The sequence below is a fragment of the Scyliorhinus torazame genome, chromosome 7 (genome assembly GCF_047496885.1).
Source record: "Scyliorhinus torazame isolate Kashiwa2021f chromosome 7, sScyTor2.1, whole genome shotgun sequence".
In the NCBI taxonomy this organism is placed as follows: domain Eukaryota; kingdom Metazoa; phylum Chordata; class Chondrichthyes; order Carcharhiniformes; family Scyliorhinidae; genus Scyliorhinus; species Scyliorhinus torazame.
In genome coordinates, this window is record NC_092713.1 from 111,085,567 (window position 1) to 111,100,962 (window position 15,396).

Below are 15,396 nucleotides of genomic sequence, written 5' to 3' on the forward strand. Positions count from 1 at the left end.
TATAAATATGCTGTTGATCACTTTTTTGACAGCTGCCAGTGGAACCGATGCCACTGCATCATATTTGTGGCAGCCGGATAGTCAAATGCGCATTACCAGGCTAAAGCTGGAGTGATGCCAAGAGCTTTTTACACCATTCATTGTATACTCATTTTACTTTGATTGTTCTTGCTCTATTCTGCAGGTACATCATGAAATTCTGTCCTGCCAGTAACAGGATACGATAGACATAGCATGTCTTTGGAATGGTGACAACATTCTTCAAGCACCACATAAACTACATTATTGCAAAAATGCTCGAATACTGCCCACAAGTCTTTTTGCTCAGCTCTAACCCAATTACATTTAGTAAGATCAAGACTGCAAATGTCCTTGAAGGCACATCTTTATCACAGATTCCACAATTTAAAGTATCCAACATTGTGCCTTATCTTTCTGAGTCATGTACTGCAGCATCCAATCACAAGGTGAAAGAAAGAACAAGTTGGAGTGGGATGAGCTTCTGTCCAGCCGATAGTGCAAATTACTAACTGCAAGTCACCACATTTTATCGTTGCATAGAAGAAGGATTTTGCATTTATGTAGCATATTTCACAACCTTAGGATGTCTCGAAGCACTTCATGGTCAACAAAGCACTTCCAAAAGGTGGTCACTGTTTAATGTAAATACTAACAGCCATTATTACGCAGAAATTAAACAAGCTGAAGAACAGACATAATAACCTTAATTTTAACACGCAACCCCCCCCCCCCCACTCCCCCAGCCTCCTCACCTAGTTTTTAAAAAAGCAGTCGACTTAACTCCTTTCTCACCTTGATCCAGCTGATTGCAATGTCAGGGTCCTCTTTAAATATGCAGATCATACACCAAGAACATATCAGGTCCCAAACTGTAACTTTAACCTGAGGAAAGAGGAAGCTGGAATGGATTATCTGCGGTAACATCAGTCAAGGCTAGGAAAGATCCAGAAAGATAAGTTTGCAAAGTATATATATTTGGTTCCTTAGCCAGAAGGAGGAGTGCACCTGTGGCCCCATGTGGACGCCTTTAGCCTTCTCTCTCCCAGGTTTCCCCACCCCCACTCTCTATCTCTGCAACGCCCCAAGGGTTCATCCACTAGGTGTGTGAAAGGCTGCTTCACTAACAGCACGTCTTTAGGGGCTTGTGGGAGGAAACTGGAGCACCCGGAGGAAACCCACGCAGACACGTGGAAAATCAATCCGAATGTCTCGGGGCGGAATTCTCCGTTGGCTGACGCCAAATAGGGAAACGCGATTGGGTAGAAAATCGGTTGCGACGCCAAATTCGCGGCGAGCGCCGATTTGACGCCAAATCGCAATTCTCCGTCACCTCTACATTGGCATCAATGAGGTCCAGAACACATGGACAGTAAACACCATTTGCATATTATTAATAATAATACACTTTATTATTGTCACAAGTAGGCTTACATTAACACTGCAATGAAGTTACTGTGAAAAGCTGTTAGTCCCCAAACTATGGCGCCTGTTCGGGTACACAGAGGGAGAATTCAGAATGTCCAACTCACCTAACAAGCACGTCTTTTGGGACTTGTGGGAGGAAACCGGAGCACCCGGAGGAAACCCACGCAGACACGGGGAGAACGTGCAGACTCCGCACAGACAGTAACCCAAGCGGGAATCAAACCTGGGACACTGGCTGGGCTGGTTGGGGTGAGGGGCCCTGTCAGGGCTGGGGGAGAGGGAGGGTTGACCAGTGAACAGGCCATGTGGCTGGACTGACCCCCCCATAGGACTGGAGCAGTGCCCAGGCATGGAGTTCCATTGCTGCGACCTGCAAGGCAGACATCTTCCTGCACCCCAATGACCACCCACCTTGGTTCTGCAGAGTGATACCAGCCACATGGGTCCCCCACCCCACCCCACCCCCTACCCTCTGCTATAACCCCCCACTCGGCTGCCACCCACTGGCAGAGCATCATGTGGCCCACTCAAGGGCAATGCCCACTCTAGCCCTTACAGGGGTGCCGGGCGGGGGCTGCAAAGCATACCATTGGCAAGGGCAGTGCCAGCTGATGGTACCCCTGGCAGCAGGGATGGGCACTAGGGCCAGAGGCCTCCAAAGTGCCGGGCACTGACAGGACCAGGGGTGCAGAGATGGGGGGGACATGTGGGGGCAGAGTCCTCAGTGCCAAATGTTGCCACTATGTAGACCGGTGTACCTGGTTGGGCACGGGGGTATGCACCATGCTAACATGTCGGCCTTGCACCCCATGCAGACAATGGATATTGGAACTCAACCAGCAATAGTGGCCTTCCCCATTGTTGCCGCAGCCCTGGGGGAAGCCCAGCAGCTGTACGCGCTGTGGTACTGCTGGAGGAGGAGGAAGCTGCAGCAGCCGAGCATGCAGGGCGGGGGACACCAGATTGACCCGCCCCATCACCAGCAAGTCCTGCAAGAGACAAGATGTATGATTAGACCATGGGCCGGGGGTGAGGTTAAGAGTGCTGTGGGGGTGAGGGTGAGGGTGCTGTAGGGGTGGTGATGAGTGGGGACTGACACACGTGGTATGGGGCGGCGCAACTCAACAGGGTCTCACCTTCTTGTCCGCAGCCGACCTCCTCCCCAGCAACCTCCCTTTCCTACGGGCCGCCGGCCAGGTCCAGGGCCATCTGCTCAGCCGCGGTGAGGGGCCGCAGGTCCCCCTCCAGTTTTCTCCCACTCCCGGCGGTTATAGTCCATCGCATGCAGCCCAGGGGATGGGTAGCTTGTGGCCTTAGTGGCCAAGGCACCCGGCCATGGTGGTCCGCGTGTGTGCCAGCATGTGTTGCAGGGTGGGGGTTGGGCCGCCCTCCAGGTGGGTGGGGACAGGGTTACGGGTGTGTGGGATGGGGGTTGGTGCTGGGGCACAGTGCTGCCTACTCACCCTGGCCGCCCTGAGGAGGTTGTGCAGTTTTTTTCCAGCACTGCTGGCCGGTACTGACGGTGTTGCTGGTGGTGCTGAATGACTCTGCCACCTGCATCCAGGCACGGCGGACAGTTGCAGCTGGCAGCCTCCTTCTTGGGCCCGGGTACAGGGGCAACTGTCTCACATCCATTGCATCCAGAAAGGTCTCCAACTCGGCGTTGGTTAATCTTGGGGCCACTCTCCTCGCTGCCATCTTGTTGGCTGGGCTAGTGTGTGTGGGGAGTGAAGTGTAGTATATGTGGCTGCGGTTTGTCAGCCTCCTGAGCGTCAATCGCGAATCCAGCGAATCCTGCACCGTTTCTCATTGGGATCGATTGTGTTCCACATGGCGCCGGTGCTAACCCCTTCACAGTAGCTGAATCGGTCCAGGTGTGCTGCCGGTTTCGCTGTCGTAGAACTCCACAAATCCTGCGCCAGCATCAACACTAAGTCTCAGGAACGGAGAATCCAGCCCTCTGTCTTTTTGTCATTGACCTGTTATACTTGCTTCAGCCATTCCAAGCGTATATGTTCCAGGAAGAATTGATTCATTGAGATGCCAGAGCACACTGATATCCTTAAAAACTACATTGATGGTGGTCTTATGCCAATATGAAACCTGTAGCCGGAGCAATAAATTTCAATATTAATATAATAGTAGGATTGAGGCTTTAATTCCCTAAGATCACTTCAGGTTGGACAAGCGCTTGTATTGCACTATGAATTTAGCAGTATAACCAGATTAGTAAGGCATCCTGCAGTATTTTTACAGCACTAAATATTCTTTTCGCTATTTTCCTCTACACATGCCTCAATGAAATACTCTGAAGTTGTAGCTCAGCTAGGAATTAATTAAATATTGAAGTAATCACAGCAGGTAGGGTCAAGAGACATGTAATCCTGTGACAATAGCTTGTTCAGAGGAAGGCAGGAGTATGACATGACGTTCTCTTATTGTGATATTATTAAGTAGTCGTTGCAGGGAATATGGAATTTGAGATGCCGAGGCAGTAATGCTTTTGAATAGCGAACTATGGAAGTCTGATTCAATTGTAAAAGGCCTCACATTTCACTCAGTTTCATTCTCTCCCAAGTTTCCAGAGTAAAGGTGAGGAAGGACTACTTTGACCATCTATATTGCACAATAAATGTCCTTTCCAATAGCTGCAAACATTTAGGAATACATGAATAAACTAGTAAAACCCTGAAGAGCATCCTGGAGAACAGTTTTCCTGTATTTTCCATCAATAACGTTGTGGTGAATGTATTACTGCTATCATTCACCATTGCATTACATTACATTACATTGTATTATGTTGATGCCCTTGTGGGCTCCACCTATGGCCCACCATTGTATTACATTACATTGTATTATGTTGGTGCCCTTGTGGGCTCCGCCTCTGGCTCTGCCCCCTCGGGGGAGGTATATAGATCTGCAGCCTGTAGGCGGTACTCAGTACAGAGCAGTCGCAGGCAGGCACAGTTCTAGCTGATTAAAACCACTGTTCACTTCAACTCTCCGTCTCATGTGAATTGATGGTCGCATCAAACGTGAGGAGAGCAAGAAAGCTAATAATGCTGGGAATTTGAAATAGAAGTAAACAATGCTGGAAGTACAACACTGGTCAATCAACGTTTGAAAGAAAAAGTTGGTTAATGTTTTGGATATGACCCTTCATTAGATTTCTGACACTCTGTTAAGAATATACAGTTTGTTTACATTTTCCACATCTACCAACCATTCTAAGTAATACAGTCTGTCTCTATGCTGTTTAAATATCTGTAAGGCTGAACTTGTCTCCAGGCCAAGGTTGCCAGCAGAGGCAGGGCAGGTGGAATTTCTGCCTGCTAGCCAAACCCTGCAGAGAGCGTAATTCCTTTTTCTGGGTGGGGGAGTTCATTAACTATGTAAGGTGGCCAGTCTCCTGGTGGATTCCACATCACACAGCGGGAACCTGTCACCATGTCGAGGGAAATCAAGCAGCAGTGCAGCAGCTTTAAGAGTAACAGGAAGAGAAGAAAAGAGCCTGGAAGAATTCTGGGACGAGACCAAGTGAGCTATGGGACTATCGGACAAGGTAGAGGGGCTGAAGAGAGCAGAGGTGACTACTAAAATAAAAGCTGATGCTGGAATCTGAAACAAAAACAGAAAATGCTGGAAAGTCTCAACGGGGCTGACAGCATCTGTGGTGAGAGAACCAAACTAACTCAGAAATAGGATGAGATTTATACTAAAGTGGCGGAGCACTAAGGGCTTGATAGAGGGCCAGTGATAGGTAAAGGCTAGGGAGAGACTAACAAAGATGTGAATTGCTCTGACTGCTCTACCAACATCCCCTTCCATTCCACCGCGCCCCCCCCCCCCTCGCCCCACCCCCCAAAAACAGCATAAATCCTCTTCCCAATTCTCTCTAGCTCTGACGAAGAGTTCATCCAAACTCGAAATGACAGCTCGGTTCTCTCTCCACAGATGCTGTCAGACCTGCTGAGATTTTCCAGCATTTTCTCTTTTAATGTCAAAGGTAACTACTTCCCTCCAAAACATCTAAAAGTTGGATGATCAGTGGTGATTGCCATGTGGTCCCTGGAATCGGGATGGTAAAACTGTAAGCCAGGGATTCGGGTCAGGTCCCAGGGCCCAGGTAATCAAGGAGTAGTCAGCGAACCTTCCAGGTGGAGGCAGGGTAGAGGAGTAGGAAGATTCCTGGCAGTAATAACAGTGGCAAGGACATAGTGGCAGGCCTCAATGCCCCAGATCTTATCACTTTCTGCAAATGGGGTGGGAACATCCAGCCCATAGTGTCCTTACTTATCAAATAACATGTCTAACAATGAAAGCACACAGAACAGCATGTTCATGGAAAACAAAGAGAAAACATTTCCTTTCTTGCTCTATGAACCTAGAAGGTCCGCTTGGCTCTTGTGGATGTAATGTGAGCCAGGGATCAACAAAGCACATGTCGCTGGGTACAACTGTATCTATTAATGTCCAGGTAAATTGATTATGTCTACAATAAACCATTGTTTCCACATTAGCACAGAGTTCTTAAGATTTCAGGTTCAGCTTTTCACATATTGACCATTTATATATATTTCTTTCTTATAAATTTAGAGCACCCAATTCACTTTTTCCAATTAAGGGGCAATTTAGTATGGCCAATCCACCTATCCTGCACAACTTTGGGTTGTGGGGGTGAAACCCACGCAGACACAGGGAGAATGTGCAAACTCCACACGGTCAGTGACCCAGAGTTGGGATCGAACCTGGGACCTCAGCGCCGTGAGGCAGCAGTGCTAACCACTACACCACCGTTCTGCCTGACCATTTATATTTTAACCAACAAAAATAAGCCATCCTTCACAGTCAGCTTGTTTACCAGACACCAATATGTGTATATGTACAAGGACCAACAGTTCAGTATATTGGGATAAGGTGAAAACTAAATGGCAGAATCAGAAATTTAATGCAGCTAGCAGAGACTCATAAAGCCTTTCAGTTATTGCAGGACCTTATGGTGTCTCCAGGATATTCTGCTCCCTACTTTGGTAAAGACATTTCTGCTCACAGAACAAGAATCTGGGTCTCACCCTCACTGGGTGGGATTCAGATTTGAATATTTAAGTGATCCTGGGCCACCCATGTTGCGCTACGACCAAGAAAGCAAACAGCGCCTTTACTTTCTCAAAAAACTAAAGAAATGTGGATTGTCCACATTGACTCTTACCAACTTTTACAGATGCACCATAGAAAGCATCACAGCCTGGTATGGCAAGTGCTCGGCCTCAAACCAAAAGAAACTAGAGAGTCGTGAACACCGCCCAGTCCATCACACGAACCCGCCTCCCATCCACTTTGTGGAGAATCGCGTCCCGGCGTCGGGGCGGCTGCCATGATTTGCGCCAGTCGCGGCAATTCTCCGGCCCGGCCCGGTCTGAGAGAGTCCCGCCCAGGAAATCTGAAATAAAAACAGAAAATTCTGGAAACACTGGCAGCATCTGTGGAGAGAGCAACAGATTTAACAGAAAGAACTTTGTGGACTTAGTCCCTGTCAGAACGGTGAGATCATTTTTGGGTTGGAAACTCGATTAACTGAATTGCGCAATATACCAAGGCTCTTTCACACAGCAACAGCTTTAGTATCTCGGCTCCAATGCCACTGCCAAGGTGCTTGGATGGCACTGCTAAACCAGCAGGAGCACTGCCTGGGTGCCAGCGTGGCAGTGCAAAGGTGCCCGAAGCCAGGGTGGCACTGCCAAGGGTCGGGGCAAGGGGGCCATGTCCATGAAATGAGAGTGGCGGGAGGGGGAGGGGGTTTGAAGGGTGGATGTGTGCAGGGCAGGTAAGTAGGGGCCTCCGAGGTTGGGGGGGGTGATGGATGGGGGTGCTAGAAGGGAGGGTTTGCTGTAAGGGGGCTTGAGGGGGCCTGAAGAGGGATCCCATAGCAGGGTGTCCTCACTTGGGGGGGGTGGGATAGTGTCCATGTGTGTGGGGGGGGGGGACATTGCCCATGGGTGGGGGTACAAGCTCCTTTAGAGATCAGGGCACCCTTTCAAAATGGCGGCCCATTCTCTGAGTTCAGCTCTCCAGTGCTAAAAAAAAGTTTAGGCTAAACCAGTGAGGAACTCCCCAAGGCCCAAAAAAGTGACTAAGTGTCATTGAATAGAGGTGGGGAACTCGCCGGCAAACTCCCTCAAAAACCCGTCACAAATTAACTTAGAAATGTTTTGGGAGAATCGCGCCCTCTGTCTTTGACACAAGTGTCCACAACTCCATCCCGCAGCAGGCTACCCGCCACCTTCTCAGCAAAATCCCAACCCGGCATGAGCTAGAAAAAGTCATCCGACAGCTAAAGAACAACAAGGCACCTGGAGCAGATGGAATCCCCACTGAACACTGCAACAGGGTGGAGATGCACTACTGGTGCGAATACATTGTGCGGGATTCTCTGCGAACCGGCGGGGCGGGCCACTCCGGCGCCGAGGAGTGGCGGGAACCACTCCGGCTTTGAGCCGTCCCGAAGGTGCGGAATCCTCCGCACCTTCAGTGGCTAGGCTAGCGCCGGAGTATCTGGCACTGTGCCAGCCGCGCGGAAGGGCTTAGCGCCACGCCAAACGCGCCAAAGGGCCTCCTCCGGCCGGCGCGTGATGGCGCATGTGTGGGAGCGCCAACGTGTGCTGGAGTCATCCCCGTGCATGCGCAGGGGGGTTCTTCTCCGTACCAGCCATGGCGGAGGTTGACAGCGGCCGGTGCGGAGGCAAAGAGTGCCCCCACGGCACAGGCCCGCCCGCGGATCGGTGGGCCCCGATCGCGGGCCAGGCCACCGTGGGGGCACCTCCCGGGGCAAGATCCCCCCGCGCCCCCCCCTCCCCTGCCGAGGACTCTGCAGGCCGCCCGTGGAGCCAGGTCCCGCCAGTAAGGATCTGTTGTGATTTACGCCGGCGGGACCCGCCGAAAACGGGCAGACACTCGGCCCATCGCGGACCGGAGAATCGCCGGGGGGCCGCTGCCAGCAGCCGCCAACTGGCGCGCCGCGAATCCCGCCCCCGTCAAAACCCCGGCACCGGAGAATTCGGCAGCCGGTGGGGGGGGGATTCACGCCACCCTCCCGGTGATTCTCCAACCCGGCAGGGGGTCGGAGAATCCCGCCTATTATCTCATTTCCCTTATTTGGAAGGAGGAGAACATGCCAGGAGACCTTAGAGATGCTATAATCGTGACCATCTTCAAAAAAAGTGATAAGTTCTCTTGAATTAAGGAATTTCCCTGCTGTCGACCACAGGGAAGGTTATCGTAAGCTCCTCCTTTATCACCTACTGTGCCTGAAGAGCTCCTTCCAGTGTCCAAATGCAGATTCCATGAGTTAACTGTCATAGGCAGGCAGTAGTACCAACAGAAGAGTCCTCAGCACCTTGGCCTAGGGAGGAGTAAATCAGCCAGGATTCCCATTCCTAATTATCTTTCAATAGAATCATAGAATCATAGAAGTTTACAGCATGGAAACAGGCCCTATGGCCCAACCAGTCCATGCCGCCCAGTTTTTACCATTAAGCTAGTCCCAGTAGCCCGCACTTGGCCCATAACCCTCTATACCCATCTTACCCATGTAACTATCTAAATGCTTTTTAAAAGACACAATTGTACCCGCCTCTACTACTACCTCTGGCAGCACATTCCAGACACTCACTACCCTCTGAGTGAAGAAATTGCCCCTCTGGGCCCTTCTGAATCTCTCCCCTCTCACCTTAAACCTAATAGAATCATAGAATCAATGATCCCTTCTGAAAATATAATACTGTATAGACATTGGACAAGGACAAGAAGAATGCTCAGTTGTGGGGGTCATCATGTTAGTATGACCTGGCACTATTTCCAGTCAAGGCTCACACCTGGCCACTGGGCAGGGTGCCAGAGGAAAAACAGCAACCAAGGTTGGTATGAAACAGGAGTAGAACAGTAAACTTTCAATGGGTTTGAAATCTATGTAGCTCATCAGGATGTTGACAGTTCTGGAGACATAGAGAATCCTTGCTAAACTACTATTTCCTTTGCATTTGTGAATTGTTACAATAAATATGTCAGCCTTCACCACTAAATGTTTCCCATTCTTTAATTTGCTAGTTTAAGTAAAAATTCCCAGTCGTGATGACATCACCACAAACGACTGGAGCTGACAAGAATGGAAAACGAGAATCAATAAAAATCAGGACTGAGGATACGAGACAACACTAGAAAGCATGGTGGCACCGTGGTTAGCACCGCTGCCAGGGGCCCGGGTTCAATTCCGGCCTTGAGCAACTGTCTGGAGTTTACACTTTCTCTCCGTGACTGCATGGGTTTCCCCCGGGTGCTCCAGTTTCCTCCCACAGTCCAACAATGTGCAGGTTAGGTGGATTGGCCATGCTAAATTGATCCTTTGGGTCCAAAAGATGTGCAGGTTAGGTGGGGTTACGGGGAAGGGGCGAGGTAGTGGGCCTAGGTAGGGTGCTCTTTCAGAGGATTGGTACAGACATGATGGGCCGAATGGCCTCTTTCTGCACTGTAGGAATTCTATGACTCTAAGTTCATTTGCATTCCTGGGGCTCAAGGCTGCATTGTTAAGACAAAAGAGATTCAAAAAACACCTTTCTTGAGTTGATGATGCAACAGCATTTGTCTAAATTTGCTTCAGGACTGAAATTTTCACCAGAAGTTCACCCGAGGTTCGCTTGGAAAAATGAACAAGCAAATTTGAATTTGCTTGCTATGAGTAAGACTTCCCTTTTCCAATTTCCTGTAACAACAAACCCCTTGCTTCAGAATTCCCCCAGTGTACTTGTTTGATTCCAATTGCATACACTGAGAATAACTTTAAGCCCAAGATAATTGATTTAGGTCAGATGGAAAGTAAAACAGTCAAATTTCAAAGCCAACCCCATCATACTTCCCACCCTCTTCCACTTTTAACAGAGGGGTGTAGGGCAAGCCACTCTCATCTGTATGGTCCATCATTTGCAATTATCATAAGGAGACTACATTCTTGCATTTTATTTTTAACTAATGTGAGTTGGGTTTTCCAGGGTTCAAAAATGATGTCAAGGAAAAAGAGCCTAATCCATAAATTAAGTGCATTTAAACGATTATTGCAGCTAGCATTTCCCCCAGGCCTGACAGACTTCCCTCTGTAGCCGCTCCCTCTGATTTGTGATCTGCAATGAATGACCTTTCACAATCTCTTTACCCCACCCCACTCTCCAAATTCCCTACAATCCCTGAGCACTACCCACCACCTGCCCACAACTCACCTTTCCTCTGTTTCTTGGCGGCTTCCCTGCACAACAGGCAGCCATTTTGCCATTTAGGCTGGCTGTCAGGTGGGAAAGCTTTTTTTTTAAATATTTTTTTATTCTCCTCATTTTCCACATTTTCATCAAATACACAACACAAGAAAACCAACAATAACAAATACAGAATCAACCCCCCAAACAATATACAAACCTAAACATCACCCAAACAGTCCAGATAAAACAAAACAAAAAGGCCAAAAGAAAATTAATGGTCATCCCATAAACAATGTACTCAATCCCATCAATAGCCCCCTCCCCCCCACCAATATTCGATGGCATCCAATTCTTGAAAGTGCATGATAAACAATGCCCCTCAGCTCAAACTTCACTCGAGCGTCAAAAATTCCACCAGGCCCCTCCCCCACCAAGTCGAGGCACAGGTGGAGAAGCTGACCTCCACCCCAGCAGGACCCGCCTCCAGGCGAAGGCTAAAACATCTGCCTCCGCACTCGCCTGCAGCCCGGGCCGGTCTGACACCCTGGAAATGGCTTAAGGAGGCCTGGCTCCAAACGCACATGTACTAGCCTGAGATGACCTCAAAAACCTCCCTCCAATACCCTTCCAGCTTCGGGCAGGACCAAAACATGTGGAACATGGTTTGTGGGTTCCCTCTCACAGAGCTCACATACATCCTGCATCCCCTCAGAGTCAGCTCATCCTCGCCCTCGTGAGATGCACCCTATACACGACCTTCAGCTGTATCAGACCCAACCTCGTGCATGAGGTTGAGGCGTTTACCTTTCGGAGCACCTCATACTACAGACCGACTTCCATTACCTCCCCCAACTCTTCCTCCCACTTGGCTTTAATCTTCCGCCAACATCCTCCCATATATCGCCAACACCACCCTCTTCTCCATTCCCCCTGCCACCAATGCCTCTTCCAACAACGAGGGGGCCAGCACTATCGGGAAGCTCTGAACCTCCTTTCTGACAAACCTCCAGAGCTGCAGGTATATAGATATAGAAGATAAGAGCAGGAGGAGACTTTTGGCCCTTCGAGCCGGCTCTGCCATTTATCACGATCATGGCTGATCATCCAACTCAATAGCCTAATCCTACTTTCTCACCATAACCTTTGATCCCATTCACCCCAAGTGCTATATCTAGCCGCCTCTTGAATATATTCAATGTTTTAGCATCAACTACTTCCTGTGGTAATGAATTCCACAGGCTCACCACTCTTTGTGTGAAGAAATGTCTCCTCATCTCTGTCCGAAATGGTTTACTCTGAATCCTCAGACTGTGACAAGTCTCTATGAGATTCCCCCCTCATTCTTCTGAACTCCAGTGAGAACAATCCTAACCCAGTTAATCTCTCCTCATATGACAGTGTCATGGGAGTGTCTCTTTAAGAAATGTTTTGTCTTATCACATGGCTTCAGTGATGTCATTGTGTGGGTGGAGCTGGGCTGTGGCTCTGAGTTTTATTTTCGATTTGAGTTTGAACTGGTTTGTACAGCACAGGTTGAGAAAATAAGTTTTCTTTTCTCTATCTTCATTTTAAAAGCTGTTTCCAAACTGCTTGATAACTTGAAAAGAAATAATTATTTTCTGGAGGAATACAAACCTGCTGTTTTGGAAGGAAACAAGAGCATCCAGATCAGGGGCGCAATTCTCCGTTATCGGCGGAAAGTCCGCCGATCGGCACAAAAAATGGCGCAAATCCGACTTGCGTCACGTCGGAAAAATGGGTCGAAAGTCTCCGGCCCGAAATGGGCTAGCAGCGACGTAACGGGATCCGCGCTTGCGCAGTGGTTCACGCCGTGCAGCATCATACGCGCCGCACGGCGTGACGGCTCATAAGGCCGCGCTGCTCCCCCCCACCCGACCGGAACACCCGACCGCAACACCCGACTGGATGGCTGGCCGCCGCTCAGCCCCGAGGTTCGAGTCACGGGATGTGGAGGCGCTCCTGGACGCGGTGGAGCAGAGGAGGGACGCCCTGTATCCCGGGCACGGCCGCAGAGTTGCCCCACGCCACAGCCGGCGTCTGTGGAGGGAAGTGGCAGAGGCCGTCACCGCTGCGGCCCTGACACCACGGACAGGCACCCAGTGCCACAAGAAGGTGAACGACCTCGTCAGAGCAGGCAGGGTGAGCCTCCCCCATATCCCCCCTGCCCCATTTCCCCCTCCCCATATCCCCCATATCCCCCTCCCCCATATCCCCCCTCCCCCATATCCCCCCTCCCCCATATCCCCCCTCCCCCATATCCCCCTCCCCCATATACCCCCCTCCCCCATATACCCCATATCCCCCCCTCCCCCATATCCTCCCTCCCCCATATCCCCCCTCCCCCATATCCCCCATATCCCCCCTTCCCCCATATCCCCCCTCCCCCATATCCCCCCTCCCCATTTCCCCCCTCCCCCATATCCCCCATAATCCCCCCCATATCCCCCTCACCCATATCCCCCCTCCCCCATATCCCCCTCCCCCATATCCCCCCTCCCCATATCCCCCCTCCCCCATATCCCCCTCCCCCATATCCCCACTCCCCATATACCCCCTCCCCCATATCCCCCTCCCCCATATCCCCCCTTCCCCCATATCCCTACTTCCAAAATCCCACCTCCCCATATCCCCCCTCCCCCATATCCCCCCTCCCCCATAATCCCCCCTCCCCCATATCCCCCCTCCCCCATATCCCCCATATCCCCCCTCCCCATATCCCCCCTCCCCCATATCCGCCTCCCCCATATCCCCCTCCCCATATCCCCCCTCCCCATATCCCCCCCATATCCCCCCTCCCCCATATCCCCCATAATCCCCCATCCTCCATATCCCCCCTCCCCATATCCCCCCTCCCCCATATCCCCCCTCCCCATATCCCCCTCCCCATATCCCCCCTCCCCATATCCCCCTCCCCCATATCCCCCCTCCCCCATATCCCCCTCCCCCATATCCCCCATAATCCCCCCTCCCCCATATCCCCCATATCCCCTCTCCCCCATATCCCCCCTCCCCCAAATCCCCCCTCCCCATATCCCCCCTCCCCATATCCCCCCTCCCCCATATCCCCCCTCCCCATATCCCCCCTCCCCCATATCCCCCACCCCCATATCCCCCCTCCCCCATATCCCCCCTCCCCATATTCCCCATATCCCCCCTCCCCCATATCCCCCCATATCCCCCATATCCCCCCTCCCCCATATCCCCCATATCCCCAAGTGAATCCCGCCCTAACCTTAACCTCTGCAATGCACGCGCAACCTAAGGCGTGCATTCATATACCTGCCTAACAGTGTTGCCTTTTACCCCTGCCACCCCCCCCCCCCCACAGGATAAGCGCGCACACAACAAAAGGGGGCATGTGAGGACTGGAGGAGGCCCCGCTGATGAGAGGCCACTGACCGAACACGAGGAAAGGACCCTGGAACTGGCTGGCGAACCTGACGACCGGGAGGTTGCTGATGCAGAGGTCGGGGGCGTAGTAGCAAGTGAGCCATCGCAGCCCGTCCCCATATCCCCCCTCCCCTATATCCCCCTCCCCCATATCACCTGATCACTGCCTGATGTCTAACCATGCATGCTTCATTGTGTATCGCAGGACCAAACGTCCAGGCACCCATCCCCGCAGATGCAGACCGCCCGCAGGATGCCCCTCGGAGGCCACGGGAGACGGAGAGACACGAACCCTCCAGCATGCGATGCCCGCAGGATGCCCCTCGGAGGCCACGGGAGACGGAGAGACCCGGATCCTCCAGCATGCGACGCCCGCAGGATGCCCCTCGGAGGCCACGGGAGACGGAGAGACCCGGATCCTCCAGCATGCGACGCCCGCAGGATGCCCCTCGCACACCACGGGACACGGAGAGACCCGCACCCTCCAGCATGCGACGCCCGCAGGATGCCCCTCGCACACCACGGGAGACGGAGAGACCCGCACCCTCCTGCATGCGACGCCCGCAGGATGCCCCTCGCACACCACGGAGACTGAGAGACCCGCACCCTCCAGCATGCGACGCCCGCAGGATGCCCCTCGCACACCACGGGAGACGGAGAGACCCGCACCCTCCAGCATGCGACGCCCGCAGGATGCCCCTCGGAGGCCACGGGAGACGGAGAGACCTGGAGCAACAGGGAGACGACACCCCTGTCACGTGCGGGAGCGACCACCCAGCGACGTGGGGGGCAGCCACAGGCCACCATCACATCCGAGCCAGGACACCACTACCCAGGACACCACTACCCAGGACACCACTACCCAGGACACCACTACACAGGACACCACTACCCAGGACACCACTACCCGGGACACCACTACCCGGGACACCACTACCCGGGACAGCACTGCCCAGGACGCCCCTACCCGGGACAACACTACCCAGGAAGACGAAATACCGGACAGTGACTCAGAGTGGATGAGTGGAGACGAACCCCCACCCCAAAGTGCCATGGACTCAGAGTGGGACGAAGAGCACGACACAATGCCACTGCTGTCACCAACACCCTCCACCATCGCAGAAACACTCACCTCGGTTGGGCACTTTAGTGATGAAGCGTCTGGTACACTCACTGGTGCGCACAACACAGCCGTCCCGGTACAGCAGGTGGAGGTAGGAGCAGCAGAGGGGCCGGGCGGTCGGAGGGCAGCCCAGCCCAAGCGAACATCTGCCGCCCAGATGGATCCCGGGTTCCT